General features: G+C 43.3%; 1 long non-coding RNA gene and 1 pseudogene across 2 annotated transcripts in view; one reads left to right on the forward strand and one right to left on the reverse strand.

Moving 5' to 3' along the window:
- Window positions 1-20,871, reverse strand: part of LOC147377078 (uncharacterized) — a 116,332-nt gene that overhangs the window by 13,841 nt on the left and 81,620 nt on the right. The gene's annotated exons all lie outside the window — the stretch shown is intronic.
- Window positions 5,028-5,551, forward strand: LOC147377079 (protein BEX2-like; annotated as a pseudogene).

Below are 20,871 nucleotides of genomic sequence, written 5' to 3' on the forward strand. Positions count from 1 at the left end.
GAGAAGCCTGCACACTACAACCAGAGGGGAGCCCCAGCTCTCCACAACTAGACAAAGGCTCTGGAGCAGTGGAGATCCAGCACAGTAAAAAATTTAACTAATTTTTTTTAAAAAAAGAACACAAGAATGTTGACACAAATGCTGAGGCCAGTTCCAAAGGAGTTAATAGCTGGATGCCAGGTCTCTCATGAAGGGAGATGTGAATAGCACATCTACACAGAGAAAAGACTTGAAATGCACTAAAATGTTGACAGTAGTTATGGAATTATAAATTATTTTTGTTTTCTTCTTTATCTTTTCCATATTTTCCATAATTTGGCAAAAAAAAAAAAACCAATAATCGGGGAAGAAAAGGTGTTATATTCAGGAAAATAGGTCTTTTTATTTTAAAATGAGGATTATCAAGGGATTTTTGTTTTCCTTAATCTCTTGTTCTTATCGCCACACATCGTTTGAAGGTGATAGTCTAATATATCCATAGTTTGCCTGGAGACATTTGTGTCAGGACAAGACCAAGCTTTAAATTACACACGTATACACATAGCACTTGGCTCACTGTCTGAGGTCTTTGTTTCCTTCAAGGTTTATATGAAGTTCCAATTTCTCTCTTGAAACAACTGCATTGGGAGGAAGATAAAGAACTTGGAGTTGAGGGGCAAAGGAGTTCACAATTACAGTCTGCTGTATGCAGGGCTGGGGCAGGGGTTTCCAGCACTAGCACCGCGTATCTGGGGTAAATTGTACCATTACCACTCCACAAAAAACAAGGTTCAGAGTCAAGTCTGTTGCCGCACATCTAGTGAGAGCTGAAGATGGGATTCACTCCAGGTCTGGCCCCAAATCTTTGCTCATTCATCTACACCTCAACTCCCTTCAATCAAGGTATATCTATATCCTGCAGCTCAGCAAATCTGGGGGAGCTGAGCATTGGAAATGCCTTGGCAGGCAATTTGGAATTCTGTTGAGAGCGGGCTGAGAGTCAAGGGATAATTGCCTTCTAAGAATGACCATGACCAAGGTGCCAGATGACTTTGGACAAATTTATCTTCTTGCCCATAGAAAGAGTAGTTGGAAATAGTAGTTTCAAGAAGGCTTTCCTGTTCTTCACCTCTGGCTCCCTTAATATTCATTTATATATGTGTGAGAGGTGTGTCAGCAAGCCAAGACCACTCATTGTGCTGCAGGGAAAACAGAGGGCTTGAAACAGTTCCCTGTGAGTGTCTCACCAAAAACTGCCGAAAAGTCCACCACACGCCAGCAAAAGCATAGTAACAATCCAGACGCCAATGGACAGAGGACTAGTTAAGTGATGTTGTAGCCATACAGTAGAATGCAATGCAAATATGAAAAAGAATTGGCGGAGTTATCTAGCACTTTCTATGCTGGGCTTCCAAAATGCCACACTCACGTTTTTTCTCCTTCCTCCCTGGTCATCCCATTTCAGTCTCTGTAGCTGGTGTAGCTGGTCTCCCCTCTTCCCAACCTCTCAATATTAGAGCAACCCAAGAATCAGTTTCAGCTTTCTCTTTACATTCTCTGAATTCAATCCCTGATGGCTATCTGGGCCCAAAGTTTAAAATATCTAATGACACCCAAATTTCTATCTCCAGCCCTAACCTAAGCTGTGCCCCCAGACTCATACATCCTACTGGGACAGGAAACAGCCACCCCAAGTATAGCCCTCCTAAGCCAGAAAATGGCAGTCCCCACCTTACTGGCCCCTTCACCCCCATTTCCCCCATTTTAGTAAGTGGAGAACATTCACCCAGTCACTCAGGTCACTTTGATTGCTTTCTCTCGCACCCCGTATTCTGCAGGCTCTACTCTCAACATATAAATCTACTGTTACCACCCTGGCCCAAGCCACTGTCACCTGCTTCCTGATTATAGCAACAGCCACCTGGTCCTCATCACTTCCACTCCTGCCCCTTGACAGTCTGTTCACCACACAGCAGGCAGAGGATCTTTTTAAAACAGGCCAGCTATTATCCGCACCCCCAACCAAACCACCCGTGGATTTATATATCCCTTAGGACCTCGTGGGCTGCGTCCCCTGACTGCCTCAGTGACCTCTTTGGCCCTCACACCCCCATCTCATTCTTTCCCAGCCACAGCAGCCTCCTCCTGTCCCCCTAACATGCTAGACACATGTTCATCCTCTTCCTTCATATATTTCTGCCCACCTGGCAAACTTGGCATGGTTATGCCTCTCTTTTATGTCATCTCCCCAGACTGGCCTTCTTATCTAAGAGACCCTAGCACGTCTATCCTTATACTGCTTTTATTTTCCTTCACAGCGCTTCTCCTTACCTGACCTCATATTACGTAATTACTGTTTACTTGTGCATCTCCTGATATTGTCAATAGAATGTCAAGGAGGGTGGAGATCTTGTCATGCTTTTCTACTACTATATATTCAGGGCCTAGAACAGTCTGCACCTCAGAAGACACTCAAAGTTATGTCTAAATAATTAATGAATGTATGTGTGCCAGGCTACAGTCCAAAGGGTTGCAAGAGGCAGACATGACTGAGCGACTAAGCACGCACATGCTGTGACAGGACAATCTCTAACATGTGTGTTAGATAAAGCCAAGTGAGGATAACACCCAGAGTACGTCTAGAAGGACACACAAATCGTAAAAGATGGTCGTCTCTGTGAATGAAGACTGAAGGTCAAGAGTAGAAAGGAAATGCATTTTTCAGTGATAACTATTGGACTGTCTGAATTATTTCCATGTACATGAACTACCTTCTCAGTGGAAAAAAGGAAAATCCCCTTGTGTCTGGCCACTTATTGCTCTAATTGGACACATTTTTTGATAGGACACCACAGCCTCCCTTGTTGTCCTACCAGGGTCCTCAAACACCTCCAGTTCACCTTGATTTCTCCAAATGGACCACCACATCCTCCAAGTTTTGTTTTAGTTTAGTTTTGTTTTGCAGGGGGAGGTTCCCTGCCACAAGACCAGAGACCAGAATTTGATTTCACATACATACACTATTCTGACAGGTTCCACTCTCCTCCCAGGGAATCTCAGAGCTTTGCTGTGTCCAAGTTACCTATCCCCTGCTCTCCCAGTGACTCCTGGCTGTTCCACACCTCCAGACTGCCAACTCTAGATTGCACCAATCTCAGAAACACACGTTGTCAGCTTGGACAACACTATTTGTAAAGGACAGCTGGGATGTGTCTTTCAGTGGGAAGGGAAGGGGCTGTTTCCTGCCCTGATGCTTGTCCCCGGCCTAGGTCCACAGAACCTGAGAGCCAAGGCCATAGCTCCTGTATTTCTCAGATGATCAAACCAAAGCCTAGAGTGTGGCACTTGCCAAAGATTGCATGGTGAGTTAATGAAGCACCAGGACTAAATTCAGGTCCCAAATTCCCAGTTCTAGGCTCTTTCCAACAGGATTGCCATCAGGGCGGATCCCAATTAGACCACCCCTCAACTCCACACTTGGCTTTTAGGGGAATTAAAAGATGGGGAGGGAGGAGAGCATGGTCTCAGCCAGAGCAGCTCCGGGAGGCTCTGAAGGAGCACTGGCCTCTCATGGATTTTACCAGGGCTGGGGACCAGCTCCTGAACACACTTAGGACTTCTAGGGACATGATAGTAATTTCCTCTGACCTCAGCCTCCTCACAGACCACAATACACAAGTAATATCCCTTTCAGTCTCCAAAATCAGGTATACTTTAAGTTGACTGCAGAAACCTCTTACCTCTAAAGAGAGAAAGAAATTAAAGTATTGCAAAAGCAGAGGGTGTTAAACAAAACTACTCTTTCTCCTGGTAATGCCTAATCAAAGAAGAATGTTTAAGAAAACACCAAAGACATGGGATTCCATTTGTAATGGATTTATCCATCAGAGATTACATACTCACACATGCTCTCATGGTCAAAATAAGCGATAAGCTTTGGGGGTTACAGGTCTGCTAGGGAAAGAGTCAAGAAGCAGCTTCAGGTGTAGCCTTCATGTAATGCTCCCAAGAAACTTAACTGTCAGGAGTTTCCCATCCAGTGTGGGGGGTGGTGATCTCAAACAATCCAGGGTCGTGTGCAAAGAGATCACCTGCATTTTGTCTGCTCTGTGAGGCTGTGCTGAAAGTCTGTAGCCACCCAGCCTCCTAACACACACTTGGCCTGCTTATTGGGTCCCCTAGCCTTGTCTGCTAATCTTGTGGTACTCAGAACCACAGATTATCTGAGCATCTTCTTTCTGTGGGATGGCCTTAGCCGAGCAGTTCTTTTGGAATTCTTTTGAGACTGGGTCTAACCTCTAAGTGTTAAACAGCTACTAATAACAAACTAAATTCTAATGTACCAGCAAACTAGTAATTATTACTGCAATTGCTATTTCTTTGGGGGAACTTACATTATTGTATTATTCTGTATTGCTATAGTACAATTTATCAATAACTAATAATAGTTCTAAAGTCAAACAAAAATAACAGCTACTACCTTTTCTGAATGCTGTCCTATATGTCAGGTGCCCTATTAATTACATGGCTGAATACCTCAAAAGGGCTGTAGGAATGGATAAAGTATAATTATGCCCATTGTACAGATAACAAAACTGGCAAGCAGTTCAGTGAGCTGCCAATCACACAGATAAGTTGTATCTGCTTGACTCCAAATTTCATGTTTTAACCACCACGTTATATGACCTCCCATTACTAAGAGTTTATAAGACACTATTAGTTAGCATCATAGAGCAAGTGATTCTTTGGTGACCTCTAAGTTTGACCTTTCTACCCATTAACCAAAGGAGTATCAGTGAACTGTAGTTTTAGCTTCCTGCTACTGCTGCCCGTATGCAAAGATGATTTCCTTCCACAGGACGTTGTGAAACTATCATATACAGCAATGCAGAAAAGACCAGGGTCACAGTCACTTCAAAAATCTTTATGGACCAGTTCCCCGCTGCCCTGAGCTCGGCGGGCTGGCATCGGGCAAGCAGAGCAGGTCTGTCGGTCTACGTGTCAAGTGTTGCAGCAACTCACTTTGCAGCAGGAATCAGGAGGAGGAGGAGACAGCAAGGATAGGCTCAGGAGCAATGATGCCCAAAGAGGAACAAGTGCTGAAAAATCTCACCATGTAAAATGCCAACGAAGAAAATGAAAAAAAGGATGAAAAGAGCAAGATGCTAATAAAGGAGAGCCTTTGGCCCTCTCTTTGGGAGCTGGAGAATATTGTGTACCTAGAGGAAATTGCAGACGGTTCCATGTTAGGCAGCCTACATTATAGATGGGACATGACTCAGAGACTTGGAAAGCCACAGGTGAGGATGAGAGAAGAGAATATAGAAAGGATTGGGGAAGAGATGAGACAACTCATGCAAAAGCTGAGGGAAAAGCAGTTGAGTCACAGTTTGTGGGCAGTTAGCACTGACACCCCTCACCATGAACATAATGATGAGTTTTGCCTTATACCTTAAATCCTGATGTTGATAGGGAGACACACTTGCTTCCTAAACTTACATGTTCATGATGTACCTTTGTCATAAACCTTTTGATGCCACTCATTTCTGGTGGGTCTCAGATTACCAGCTTCTAGTTGAATGTTTTGACCCAGTCTGTAAGATTTTGTTAACAGGATAATTTTACCTGTTTCATGACAAGATGCTCACAGCAGGATCCTCTATGACCCACCTCCCAGAATGTTGGAAATAAAAGCAAAAATAAACAAATGGGACCTAATTAAAATTAAAAGCTTCTGCACAACAAAGGAAACTATAAGCAAGGTGAAAAGACAGCCTTCAGAATGGGAGAAAATAATAGCAAATGAAGCAACTGACAAAGAATTAATCTCAAAAATATATAAGCAACTCGTGCAGCTCAATTTCAGAAAAATAAATGACCCAATCAAAAAGTGGGCCAAAGAACTAAACAGACATTTCTCCAAAGAATACATACAGATGGCTAACAAACACATGAAAAGATGCTCCACATCACTCATTATCAGAGAAATGCAAATCAAAACCACAATGAGGTACCATTTCATGCCAGTCAAAATGGGGCTGCTATCCAAAAGTCTACAAGCAATAAATGCTGGAGAGGGTGTGGAGAAAAGGGAACCCTCTTACACTGTTGGTGGGAATGCAAACTAGTACAGCCACTATGGAAAAGAGTGTGGAGATTCCTTAAAAAACTGGAAATAGAACTGCCATACGACCAAGCAATCCCACTGCTGGGCATACACACCAAGGAAACCAGAATTGAAAGAGACACATGTACCCCATCACAGCACTGTTTATAATAGCCAGGACATGGAAGCAACCTAGATGTCCATCAGCAGATGAATGGATAAGAAAGCTGTGGTACATATACGCAATGGAGTATTACTCAGCCATTAAAAAGAATGCATTTGAATCAGTTCTAATGAGGTGGATGAAACTGGAGCCTACTATACAAAGTGAAGTAAGCCAGAAAGAAAAACACCAATATAGTATACTAACGCATATATATGGAATTTAGAAAGATAGTAACGATAACCCTGTATGCAAGACAGCAAAAGAGACACACATGTATACTACAGTCTTTTGGATTCTGTGGGAGAGGGCGAGGGTGGGATGATTTGAGAGAATGGCATTGAAACATGTATATTATCATGTGAAATGAATCGCCAATCCAGGTTCGATGCATGATACAGGATGCTTGGGGCTGGTGCACTGGGATGACCCAGAGGGATGGTATGGGGAGGGAGGCGGGAGGGGGGTTCAGGAGTGGGAACACGTGTACATCCGTGGAGGATTCATGTTGATGTATGGCAAAACCAATACAATATTGTAAAGTAATTAGCCTCCAATTAAAATAAATTTATATTTAAAAAAGATTTTAAAAAATCTTTATGACACCATAATGCTATTAACTGGCAGTGCAGTGTAATGAACTTAAGTTCCTTCAACAAGTGTTGGGCATTACAAGAATATACAAACATTTACATAATGAATAGGTCCCTGGGTCCCAAGGAGCTCACAGTCTAGTGGAGAAATGCATAATTATGGTGCATTATGATGAGAATTATCATAAAGTGCAAAATTCAAGGAACTCTAGGGTAATTCCATCTGGAGGAATCCAAAGACATCTAGCATGTAAGGTAGAAGGAGGAAATTTGAACTGGGTTTTGAAGAGTGAACAGGAACTTGCAAAGCCAAGAGCATACAAGAAAAAGAATCCAAAGAGTTAATAATGTAAAGAGACCAGGGAACACTGTGTCAGCAATTGCCAGCAAGCACCTAAGGGTCTATCGGTAACAAATGAGTTTGGGAAGGAGGTTGGCTCAGATCCTAAAAGGTCTGGACTCACACGTGTTAGGAAGATTGACCGTCATCTCTCCACAGGACAATGGTGAGCCATTAAAAGTTTCTGAGCAGAGGAGCAGAGCAATTAGAACAGTGTCCTGACAAAGAAAGATCACCCTGGAGGTTTTGTGGCCAACAGATTAATAGGTATCTGGGTCTGAGTAGATTTGATGGTCCTGAATATTTAATTAAATGAATTTCCTAAACACAAAAAGTATGATACATTTTAATGTGTTTTTGTCTCTCTCTCTCTCTCTCTATGGCAACTAATCTTAATTATCTCAGAACTCCTAGGTCAGGAAGATATCTCATCTGTTTATCTTCAGAGGGAACAAACCAAGGGTTTACTCTGAGTATTAAATATCCATTTCTATAGGTTTAGGATTTAATTAAATAGCATTGAAATTCATATGCAGGTTACTAAAAGTGAAAGTACCTGGAAACAATAGAGGGGAAAATATTTAAAAGTTGCCACATTGAAACATTATTATTAAAAGAACAGAGAACTCTCCTTAAAAACCAATTCATTGTACCCTGGTGTCTTAATCTGTTCACGTCGCTATAAAAAAAATTGCTACAGACCGAGTGTCTTACAATAGGGATTTATTGCTCACGTTCTAAAGGCTGGAAGGCCAAGATCAATATGCTAGAATATTTGAACAAGGGCCCTCTTCCAGGCTTCAAGCTTCTTACATGCATACATGGTGGAAGGGCCCTCTTTTATAAGGTATTAATTCCATTCATGAGCGCTCCACCCACATTACCTAATCGCCTTCCAAAGACCCTGCCTCCTATCATCATCACATTGGTCTTTAGGCTTTAACCATAGCACCTGGATTGCATTTGCTACAGGTAAATTCATGTCCTTTGGGATCTTAGAGCCTCTTTCCCCACTAGAAAGAAAATCTGTGAAGGAAATATGATCCAACCTCTACCTGCCGGTCTCTCCACACCTGCTCCCACTCACCCCTTCTCCCCCACCACATACAGGGGCATACACCCAACACGTGTTATAATCCCATCCACCACTGTGATTTGGCTGAATCCAAAAGTTTAAAGGAGTCATCCCAAAGCAAAATAAATTGTGGTAATCATCCAGGACAGCAGACAGGTAGAAGAGGAAGAAATCTCAGTGGAGTCTAGCAAAAGGAGTGGACCCTGCACCCCAGGTGGCTCTGTGGTAAAGAGCCTGCCTGCCAATCCAGGAGACATGGGAGATAGGGGAAAGATCCCCTGGAGGAGGAAATGACAACCCATTCCAGTATTCTTGCCTGGAAAAGTCCATGGACAGAGAAACCTGGTGGGCTCTAGTTCATGGGATTGCAAAAAGGAGGACGCAACTGAGCATTGCATCATGTATAGCAGGATGTGCAACTGGATTGTTGTCAATTCATTCAGGAATCAGAGCACACGTGGCACCTGCCCAGCCCTGGCCCAGGCACTGGGAATGCTAAGAGGGACAGCTGTCTATCTCTTTTGATGCCTACTGCAATTCCGTAATGGCTTAAGCATTCAGAGGAGGGAAGCTGAGGCTCAGAGATGCCAATGCACTTCAAGATGAAGGATCCCAGCTTGGGAGTGGAAGGCAGGGGTGGCAGAAACAAGGCAAAAGACCAAAGTGAAAGCTGCACACTGAGCCACTAAGTCTGAGCACAATGTCAGGAGAACACAAGTCACAAAAGAAGCTCCCAGGCTAGGGGCCAAATTTGCACACAAGGACCCCAGATGAGGGGGAAGAGCACTGTCTAAGCAAGAAGCCACACAAACCATTATGTTCCCCAAAGACCAACTTCACACTAAAAGCTTGTATAGATGAGATAGGTGATAGACAGACAGACAGATAGACAGGCAAACAGATATGCAGATAAATTGAAATGGATTGACTTCTTAGCTGCAGCAAAGAGGTTTAGGAGTCAGTGGGTATAGTGGTAAACTATGTAGCAGCCTCTGGAAACATAATGAGCTAGGTTCAAATCCCAGCTCTACTGCCTAATAACTGCAAGTAGGTTACTTAATCTTGCCATGTGTTAACAGTACTTATCTCAAGGACTTGTGAGAATTACATGAAATAATGCATTTCCTGTGCTTCATATAGTTCCTGGCACTCAGTGAGAATCAGTAAAAGTGAGTTGCTGCTGCTGCTGCTGCTAAGTCGCTTCAGTCATGTCCGACTCTGTGCGACCCCATAGACGGCAGCCCACCGGGCTCCACCATCCCTGGGATTCTCCAGGCAAGAACACTGGAGTGGCTTGCCATTTCCTTCTCCAATGCATGAAAGTGAAAAGTGAAAGTGAAATGAGTTAGGCCACTTCAAATTCAACAAGCCCAAAAATGAAATCATTGGTTGTTTTCACAAACCAGTTCCTTCTGCACCTGGATTCACCAAAATCAGGAGCCATTCTGAATTCCATTTCTCATAACTTTCCCCTTTCTCCACCATCTTCATCAACACAGCTAGCATGTTCAATGAATTTCTATGTTCAGTGAATATGTTCATATTTCTGTGATGCTAAGTGCCATAGAAAAATCTTTAACTAAGCAGAGAATCCCTTTTGAGGAAGGTACTATCATTATGTCCATTTTGCATTTGGGGAAATTGAGACAGGTTAACAAACTTGTCCATGGTCATTCAGCTAGCTCCATTAGACTAATTTCAAAACCCATATGCTTAAACATTGCACTGTATTGCTGGAACCAGATACAGCAGATTCCAGGTTCTGGGAAAAACATCTCAGGCAAACATCTTACTGTTCAGGCCATGTGCTCCCGGGGACCTGTGCAAGCCTTAAAACGACCTTGCTTAGTAAAGATTCACCCATACTTCTCCGAGGCAGCTCGAGGACCTGAATCTGTCTGCTTTGTGCTGGTTGTGGGCATTCCATTCCTTCTGTTGTATGCAAAATGAATGTCCACAACTATCTGAAAAGACTACTAAAATTCCCCTCCCTTAATCTCTGGAGCGGTGAGCAGTGGCTGCGTGGTGCTGGAGTGGCAAGCGGCCGAGAGGAGCTACCCCATGTCCAAGGTCAGTAGCAGCCGTGAGGAGATACCCAACGTCCAAGGTAAGAGAAACCCCAGCAAGACAGTAGGCACTGAGAGAGGGCATCAGAGGGCAGACAGACTGAAACCACAATCACAGAAAACTAACTAATCTGATCAAACAGACCACAGCCTTGTCTAACTCAATGAAACTAAGCCATACCCTGTTGGGCCACCCAAGACGGACGGGTCATGGTGGAGAGGTCTGACAGAATGTGGTCCACTGGAGAAGGGAATGGCAAACCACCTCAATATTCTTGCCTTGAGAACCCCATGAACAATATGAAAAGGCAAAAAGATAGGACACTAAAAGACTAACTCCCCAGGTTTGCCATTGGAGATCAGTGGAGAAATAACTCCAGAAAGAAGGAAGGGAATGAGTCAAAGCAAAAACAACACCCAGTTGTGGACGTGACTGGTGATTGAAGCAAGATCCAACACTGTAAAGAGCAATATTGCATAGGAACCTGGAACGTTAGGTCCATTAATCAAGGCAAATTGGAAGTGTTCAAACAGGAGATGGCAAGAGTGAACGTCGACATTCTAGGAATCAGTGAACTAAAATGGACTGGAATGGGTGAATTTAACTCAGATGACCATTGTATCTACTACTGCAGGCAGGAATCCCTTAGAAGAAATGGAGTAGTCATCACAGTCAACAAAAGAGTCTGAAATGCAGTACTTGGATGCAATCTCAAAAACGACAGAATGACCTCTGTTCATTTCCAAGGAAAACCATTCAATATCACGGTAATCCAAGTCTATGCTCCAACCAGTAACGCTGAAGAAGCTGAAGTTGAACGGTTCTATGAAGACCTACAAGACCTTTTAGAACTAACACCCAAAAAAGATGTCTTTTTCATTATAGGGGACTGGAATGCAAAAGTAGGAAGTCAAGAAACACCTGGAGTAACAGGCAAATTTGGCCCTGAATACAGAATGAAGCAGGGCAAAGGCTAATAGAGTTTTGCCAAGAGAATGCACTGGTCATAGAAAACACCTTCTTCCAACAACACAAGAGAAGACTCTACACATGAACATTACCAGATGGCCAACATTGAAATCAGATTGTTTATATTCTTTGCGGTCGAAGTTGGAGAAGCTCTATACAGTCAGCAAAAACAAGATTGGAAGCTGACTGTGGCTCAAATCACGAACTCCTTATTGCCAAATTCAGACTTAAACTGAAGAAATTAGGGAAAACAACTAGACCATTCAGGTATGACCTAAATCAAATCCTTTATGACTACACAATGGAAGTGAGAAATAGATTTAAGGGACTAGATCTGATAGAGTGCCTGATGAACTATGGACAGAGGTTCATGACATTGTACAGGAGACAGAAATCAAGACCATCCCCAAGAAAAGGAAATGTAAAAAAAGCAAAATGCCTGTCTGAGGAGGCCTTACAAATAGCTGTAAAAATAATAGAAGCAAAAAGCAAAGGAGAAAAGGAAGGATATACCCATTTGAATGCAGAGTTCCAAAGAATAGCAAGGAGAGATAAGAAAGCCTTCCTCAGTGATCAGTGCAAAGAAATAGAAGAAAACAGTAGAATGGGAAAGACTCGAGATCTCTTCAAGAAAATTAGAGATGCCAAGGGAACATTTCATGCAAAGATAGGCTCGATAAAGGACAGAAATTGTATGGACCTAACAGAAGCACAAGATATTAAGAAAAGGTGGCAAGAATACACAGAAGAACTATACAAAAAATCTTCACGACCCAGATAATCACGATGGTGTGATCACTCACCTAGAGCCAGACATCCTGGAATGTGAAGTCAAGAGGGCCTTAGGAAGCATCACTATGAACAAAGCTAGTGGAGGTGATGGAATTCCAGTTGAGCTATTTCAAATCCTGAAAGATGATGCTGTGAAAGTGCTGCACTCAATATGCCAGCACATTTGGAAAACTCAGCAGTGGCCACAGGACTGGAAAAGGTCCATTTTCATTCCAATCCCAAAGAAAGGCAATGCCAAAGAATGCTCAAACTACTGCACAATTGCACTCATCTCACATGCTAGTAAAGTAATGCTCAAAATTCTCCAAGCCAGGCTTCATCAATATGTGAACTGTGAACTTCCAGATGTTCAAGCTAGATTTAGAAAAGGCAGAGGAACCAGAGATCAAATTGCCAACATCCGCTGGATCATGGAAAAAGCAAGAGAGTTCCAGAAAAACATCTATTTCTGCTTTACTGACTATGCCAAAGCCTTTGACTGTATAGATCACAATAAACTGTGGAAAATCCTGAAAGACATGGGAATATCAGACCACCTGACCTGCCTCTTGAGAAACCTGTATGCAGGTCAGGAAGCAACAGTTAGAACTGGACATGGAACAACAGACTGGTTCCAAATAGGAAAAGGAGTATGTCAAGGCTGTATATTGTCACCCTGCTTATTTAACTTATATGCAGAGTACATCATGAGAATTGCTGGGCTGTATGAAGCATAAGCTGAAATCAAGATTGCTGGGAGAAGTATCAATAACCTCAGATATGCAGATGACACCACCCTTATAGCAGAAAGCAAAGAGCAATTAAAGAGCCTCTTGATGAAAGTAAAAGAGGAGAGTGAAAAAGTTGGCTTAAAGTTCAATATTCAGAAAACTAAGATCATGGTATCTGGTCCCATCACTTCATGTAAAATAGATGGGGAATCAGTGGCTGATTTTATTTTTCTGGGCTCAAAAATTACTGAAGATTGTGATTGCAGCCATGAAATTAAAAGACGCTTACTCCTTGGAAGGAAAGTTATGACCAACCTAGATAGCATATTGAAAAGCAGAGACATTACTTTGCCAACAAAGGTCCGTCTAGTCAAGGCTATGGTTTTTCCAGTGGTCATGTATGGATGTGAGAGTTGGACTAGAAAGAAAGCTGAGCACCAAAGAATTGATGCTTTTGAACTGGGGTGTTGGAGAAGATTCTTGCTAGTCCCTTGGACTGCAAGGAGATCCGACCAGTCCATCCTAAAGGAGCTCAGTCCTGAGTGTTCATTGGAAGGACTGATGTTGAAGCTGAAACTCTATTTTGGCCACCTGATGCGAAGAGCTGACTCATTTGAAAAGATTCTGATGTTGAGATGGCTGGATGGCATCATCGACTCAGTGGACATGAATTTGGGTAAACTCCGGGAGCTGGTGATGGACAGGGAGGCCTGGCATGCTGCGTCCATGGGGTTGCAAAGAGTCAGACAGGACTGAGGGACTGAACTGAACTGTATTGCCTCCCACCCAGCCAGTCCCTAGATAAGCCCCATGGATTCTCCTTGTTTAGTTCCTCTTGGATCTATTTCTTGACACTGCCCTACAGCCACAGTGTGCTCTGCTGAGGCCCAGGTAGTGCTGTGGGTTTTAGGAATGGAGGCATGGGAATCTTTAAATGCCAGCTGATGGAGACATTGACCAATGCTGAGTCTCTGAGCCTGAGAAAGGGTGTTGCTGAGCCAGAAGCAGCCCCAGTGCAAAGGGTGGGCAGGGCACTGAGGCCAGGGAGGAGAAGAGTACATTATGTGTGAGGTACATGGGGCCTGAAGTGAGGGGGTGGGAGTGGAAATGAAAAGAAAGCCTGGATGCGACAGACATTACCTCACCAGCATAAATACTCTCGAGGCTAGAACATGGTTTAATAATTCTGTTACTAGGGCAACAGCAAAAGAATCTATCTCAGAAGGAACCCAGCGTGGACTGTTTCTGCACAGGAGTGTGGCAGCTATAAGCTGGGAAAACAGAGGTGAAGGCTAGTGGCCTGATGACACAGCAGGATGTATGGACTAGGATCTTCTCACAGGCATTTTCCTGACCTTTCATCCTCTACAGGTGGGAAGAAACATGTGAAGCAAGCTCTCCAGGAAGGAAGATAGCAAGGTCATGAAGCAGAGGCTATTTAAGCCCAATGACAGACTAGAGACTCTGCTCCTGAAACTTAGATTAATCCCCACCACAAAAGGGAGGGCAATGCCTTGCCTGCATCTGCTCTTTTGGTGAAGCTGAGCAGGATCCTGTGGGGCTCCTGCTCATAGAAGCCTTTCTGTGTCCCCCATTCCCTGTTCGTAGGGGACGGACTTCAGGCTCCATGACCTTCCCTGACTCCAAAGGGCAGATTCAAACAGTTGCCAATAAGGAAAGGGAGGGGCTGCAAAGACAAGAGAGACGTAGCGAAGAAACAGTACAGCCTTGGGGCAGGGTCCTGGTTCCCCCTCAAGGGACACCCATAACAGTGTCTTCTGAGCTCTTTATAGAACTAAAACCCCCCAATAAATGAAAGACGTCAGCATTCTTCATGCCAGAGAAGACCTCCTGAGGCCAGATTAAAAGGAGGACAGGCCCTGCACACATCCTAATCTTATCAGAAAACCTGCCCTTGACCTATGACTATAAAACTCCTCACCACATCCTCCCGGGTTGGGACACACAGCTTTTAGGGCAGGAGCCCACCGTGTGCCCCTTTGACTGGCAAAGCAATAAAGCTCTTCTTTGCTACTTCACCCAACACTCTCTCTCTGAGGTTCACTTTGACACCAGTGCACAGAGGCCAAGCTTTTGGCATCAACAAAAGCTCTCATGGAAAAGAGCTCAGGCCTGGCAATGGAGGCAAAAGCATTTATCACAAAGTTAACCTGCTGCCCAGCTATTTACTTCCTATGAATTGGTATCACCGGGACTATGGCCAGGCCTTAAAGGTCATTTTTTCAGTCTGTCCAGGAAGTGAAGTGCTAGGAGGACCCTGCCCATGGGAGTGGGTCTGTGAGCTCCAAAAGGAAGTATTAATGCTCCTTGCAAGGCTCACATTTACCCTCGGCTTTCTTCCTATGAGCTCCCTGCTTCTCCCCCTCCCCTTTATCATCTGCCCTTGCAGAAACAGCACGATGAGATACTCATGACATTCCACTTAGCTCTGACAAGAACTTATAGCCTTTGAAAAACACTAGGAAAGCTTTGAGACTTAGAGACATTCTCGCCAGCCTCACTCAGGTTGAGTGCCATGCTTTTCAATTTCCAGGCCAAATACCAGTTTGACCACCCTACACAACGTCAGGTAGAAAAGTCAGTAGCAGTTGTGCTCAAAGTGTTTACCTCCCATATTACATATTTTCTTGAAAATCTGTCCACAAGGAATGCTGAAAAAGAAATAGGACTCCGTTTCCTTCAGTCCTCCTGACTTCCCATGAGCCTATGGGAAGTGTAGATTAAGAAGCCACCAAAGGCTTTCACTGTATTCGAATTTCAGTGTTGTTTTTGTTGTCGAGTCACTAAGCTGTGTCTGACTCTTCTGCAACCCCATGGAATGTAGCCTGCCAGGTTCTTCTGTCCATGAGATTTCCCAGGCAAGAATACTGAAGTGAGTTGCTATTTCCTTCTCCACGGGATCTTCCCAACCCAGGGATCAAACCCAAGTCTCCTACATTGGCAGGTGGATTCTTTACTTCTGAGCCACCAGGAAAGTCCATTAGAATTTCAGTATAAAATCCTAAAAGAGCAGGCAAGGAGGTAGGGTTAGCCACACTTGATTATGAAGAGATAGATTTCAACTAGAATGGTTTTGTACTATCAGGGGCTTTGATAAGTATTCATTGCCCAGTGGTTTGTAGCATGTTCCACATTATATTCAAAGGAATTCCTTCTTATGAGAATAGCTATATGGGGAATTCAATTCACCTCAGGATTTAATGAGTCAGCTGCTTCAGGCTTTGTCACTCATTTTTTGAGTAAGCCTAGGCAAGTTTTTTTCCCCTTTTAGCTTATTTGCCTGAGAAAAAAAATGTATACGAACAATCTCAATCTTTCTTATAAGAATTTAAAGTGAAAAGTCATAGCCTTCTGAAAGACAAGAAACCCCAAAGCATATATAAATCCTATGGCAATAGTGGTTTTGATATTGTCTGAAGTCAAGATACCATTTGGTGCTAGGAGGTGACGATTGATTCTATGGTGTCAGTAAAAACAATCATGAATATTTTGAGGCATTTGTTCATGATGTAACTGTAAGTTTAGTAATTAAGGGCTTGCACTCAGAAGTAAAACTTTCTGAAACAAATTCCACCTCCATCACTCACCACCTCTGTGACCTTAGACAAATGGCACCTCCTAGAGCTTCTTTCTGGAGAAGGAAATGGCAACCCACTCCAGTACTCTTACCTAGAAAACCCCATGGAAGGAGGAGTTTGGTGCAGGCTACTGTCCATGGGGTCGCAAAGACTCGGGCACGACTGAGCAGAGAAAGAGAGAGCTTCTTTGTCTTCATCTGTAAGATACAGGTCATGCTATGTGATTCACTGGGTTGCTGGGAGGATCACGTGCTTGATACAAGGGGATCAGTTCAGTTCAGTTCAGTTGCTCAGTCATGGCCAACTCTTTGCAACCCCATGATTTGCAACACACAAGGCCTCCCTGTCCATCACCAACTCCCGGAGTTCACTCAAACTCTCGTCCATCGAGTCAGTGATGCCATCCAGCCATCTCACCTTCTGTCGTCTCCTTCTCCTCCTGCCCCCAATCCCCCCCAGCATCAGAATCTTTTCCATTGAGTCAACTCTTCACATGAGGTGGCCAAAGTATTGGAGTTTCAGCTTTAGCATCATTCCTTCCAAAGAACACCCAGGACTGATCTCCTTTAGAATGGACTGGTTGGATCTCCTTGCAGTCCAAGAGACTCTCAAGAGTCTTCTCCAACACCACAGTTCAAAAGCATCAATTCTTTGGTGCTCAGCTTTCTTCACAGTCCAACTCTCACATCCATACATGACTACTGAAAAAACCATAGCCTTGGCTAGACGGACCTTTGTTGGCAAAGTAATGTCTCTGCTTTTCAATATGCTATCTAGGTTGGTCATAACTTTCCTTTCAAGGAGTAAGCATCTTTTAATTTCATGGCTGCAATCACCATCTGCAGTGATTTTGGAGCCCCAAAAAACAAAGTCTGACACTGTTTCCACTGTTTCCTCATCTATTTTCCATGAAGTGATGGGACCAGATACCATGATCTTTGTTGTCTGAATGTTGAGCTTTAAGCCAACTTTTTCATTCTCCTCTTCCACTTTCATCAAGAGGTTCTTTAGTTCCTCTTCACTTTCTGCCATAAGGGTGGTGTCATCTGCATATCTGAGGTTATTGATATTTCTCCCAGCAATCTTGATTCCAGCTTGTGCTTCTTCCAGCCCAGCATTTCTCATGATGTACTCTGCATATAAGTTAAATAAGCAGAGTGACAATATACAGCCTTGACATACTCCTTTTCCTATTTGGAACCAGTCTGTTGTTCCATGTCCAGTTCTAACTGTTGCTTCCTGACCTGCATACAGGTTTCTCAAGAGGCAGGTCAGGTGGTCTGATATTCCCATCTCTTTCAGAATTTTCCACAGTTTATTGTGATCCACACAGTCAAAGGCTTTAGCATAGTCAATAAAGCAGAAATAGATGTTTTTCTGGAACTCTCTTGCTTTTTCCATGATCCAGCGGATGTTGGCAATTTGATCTCTGGTTGCTCTGCCTTTTCTAAATCCAGCTTGAACATCAGGAAGTTCACAGTTCACGTATTGCTGAAGCCTGGCTTGGAGAATTTTGAGCATTACTTTACTAGCATGTGAGATGAGTGCAATTGTGCAGTAGTTTGAGCATTCTTTGGCATTGCCTTTCTTTGGGATTGGAATGAAAATGGACCTTTTCCAGTCCTGTGGCCACTGCTGAGTTTTCCAAATGTGCTGGCATATTGAGTGCAGCACTTTCACAGCATCATCTTTCAGGACTTGAAATAGCTCAACTGGAATTCCATCACCTCCACTAGCTTTGTTCGTAGTGATGCTTTCTAAGGCCCATTTGACTTCACATTCCAGGATGTCTGGCTCTAGGTGAGTGATCACACCATCGTGATTATCTGGGTCGTGAAGATCTTTTTTATATAGTTCTTCTATGTATTCTTGCCACCTATTCTTAATATCTTCTGACACAAGGGGATAGTGAATGGTAGATACTGTGTTATATTAAATCACATGCAATCTTTCTAAGAACCCCAGAAAAGCAATATTTGTCATCCCTATTTTATCAAAAAGGAAACTAATATCCCTAGAAACTAAGGTATTTGTATAAAGTCATTCAATGAAGTCTTCTCATCTCAGAACTCACACTGTACTGCATACAGTTGTCTCTCCCATGCTGAAATCTACAAAAAGATCCCATATTTTCCTCCCATATCAATGGGCTCAGGCAAATCACAATGTGAGTTTCAGGCGTAATGACTCTCACAGAAGACTAGCCTTGGGCAACAGTGTATAGATTTGTTACAAGCTGAAAATGTGATCCTATCCCTCCAAAACAGTATGCAATTCTGAGGCTTCCCCTTGGATTCCTCTAGATAATGAATGCTGCAGAAGCGTGTAATGTGGAGAAAGCCTAAAAACAAAGGCATCCCTGGGGAACACAGCAACTGGAGTGATTTTCTCTGGCCTGGACTCTGTAAGGGTCCAATCTCCTGAGTGGGAACTCAGGCAGCCTGAAGGGAAAAGACAAAAATAGTTCATACCAGCTGATACTAAAAACAGACCCAAGGCTCATTGTAGATAGGTAGGTAGGTAGATAGATAGATAAATGTACATATTTGACCCAGGCTTCCCAGCTTATCTTAGGAGTTTTTTTTTTTTTCTTCCAGTCTGACTCATTAATTTTTATCTGCTTTCCATAGGACTTGCCCCAAGCCTCATACCCACTGAGATGACCTTGCTGAGAAGGGCTCAGATGATGTCCTAAGTCTGGAGTGAATTGAATACCATAGCAGGTCCTACAGAAATGTCGTTGGAATTTTGACATCCTTTAGACCTCAGCTCACTAAATTTCCTGCCCAGGAAGCAGGGCAAAATACTAACTTGTGTGCCCCTAGATCCTAATCCCATGCAAGTACAAAATTGAACACATGAGCATTTTTACCTTAATGACATATGTATTATTTTCTGCTATTTTTCTCCTGAGTAAATTAATTTATGTCAAAGTTCTGCACTTGTACCCATGCCTCCAGATGGAGTATTTCCTGGACAGACTTTCTCACACCGTGCTGAGCACTGGGTGGTTGCTTGAACCTCTGTCCCTAGTGTGTGGGTCTTAGAACTTTTAAGCATCTGTCCTCTCCCTGCACAGGCTTGGTCTTTATAGAATTTCACATTTGGAAGGGCCCTTAAGAAACCATCCTATCTTATTTCACAGAAAGGAGATCAAGGTCCTGGAAGTCACAAAGTCATACTGCTTCACAGTGAGAGAAATCCAAGTGCCTCGGTTGAGTCCACGTTTCTCTATGTCACCCTGTTCTTTCCTTTTATAATTCCAGGGGCCTTTTGAATCTTGAGAGAGCTGTTTGGAGACGCATGGGTACCTGAACACAGTCGTTAAGCTGAGAAGTCAGTGTCTGTAACAGATACAGCTAAAAATAGGAGCCTGACCAAGACCAGCTGCAGTGAGAGAGACTGCACTGATACCAGGGCTTCTCAGTGTGGCCACCTGATATTCCACCTGTGCTACCAGAAGGATGGCCACGCCGGCCACCTAGGGGGCAGAGAAGGTCTCATAAAATAGCTATTCATACAAAGGACAACTTAGCTGCAGCTGAAGCTGCTCGAGTAGCTCACTGGGAAGAGCAAATTCTGTCTTTGCAGCCTCTTGACAGGTCGGACTACATGGTGTGATTAGAAGGAATAGGAAGTCTTTTATCTTAGCCCCGAAATTCTTCCCTACTGGTTCACTGAGTGGTGCCTGGAACCTTTCCATTATGAAGGAGTTCGGAAGTCCTAAGGGAATATGGAAATTACCTTGTCCACCTTTCTGAATATATAGATGAGAAAAATAAAGCCTCAGAGACTTTAAACAGTTCTACCTAGGGCAAACAGCCTTGTCCAGAATCTCTCGCAGGATCCCTGAAAAAGTAGTTTAACAAGATGTTCCTTGAAAAAAGAATTTTTAAGTTTCTGAGATCAGGTAGTCTTGGAAAGACTACACTCTCAACTCCTTTGTCTCATTCGGGCATCCTCTATTTAACGCTTATTTACTCAGTCTCAAAACAAAGAAAACATTTTAGGGATCTGATCGAACCTGGCAATGCTGAAACTAGCCTGTGGATAGTTAGACTTCAGGACCAAAAAACACACAACTAGCTCAAGCCAAAAGACTATTCTTTGAGGTTAACCACTCATAAAACTTTGTTAAAATGGTAATATTCCAAAGAGAGACACAGCTGTTGGTGTTGATCAATAAACTGTTTTATTTGTCTAAGGCTTTTCTAAGAGACAGCACTTGAATCATATGGCCAAACGGGTCAGCCTGGGCCAGAGGCTACTGTCTAGAGAAAGTTCATCTACATGAGGGGTTGAAATTCAGTAGGGCAACCTGGAGACACTGGTTCCCTGAGGAAAAGGAGTCTCAGAAAGAGAAAGTCACTGAAGAAGAGGTGGACGTCCCTCAGTATGTCAGTCTTTGGATCCATTCATGTTGCTGCAAGTGGCATTTCGTTCTTTTTTATGACTGAGTAACATTCTGCTATACATGT

The sequence above is a fragment of the Bos grunniens genome, chromosome 3 (assembly GCF_055505025.1).
Source record: "Bos grunniens cultivar Pamir isolate PY7600 chromosome 3, Bosgru_T2T1.0, whole genome shotgun sequence".
In the NCBI taxonomy this organism is placed as follows: Eukaryota; Metazoa; Chordata; class Mammalia; order Artiodactyla; family Bovidae; genus Bos; species Bos grunniens.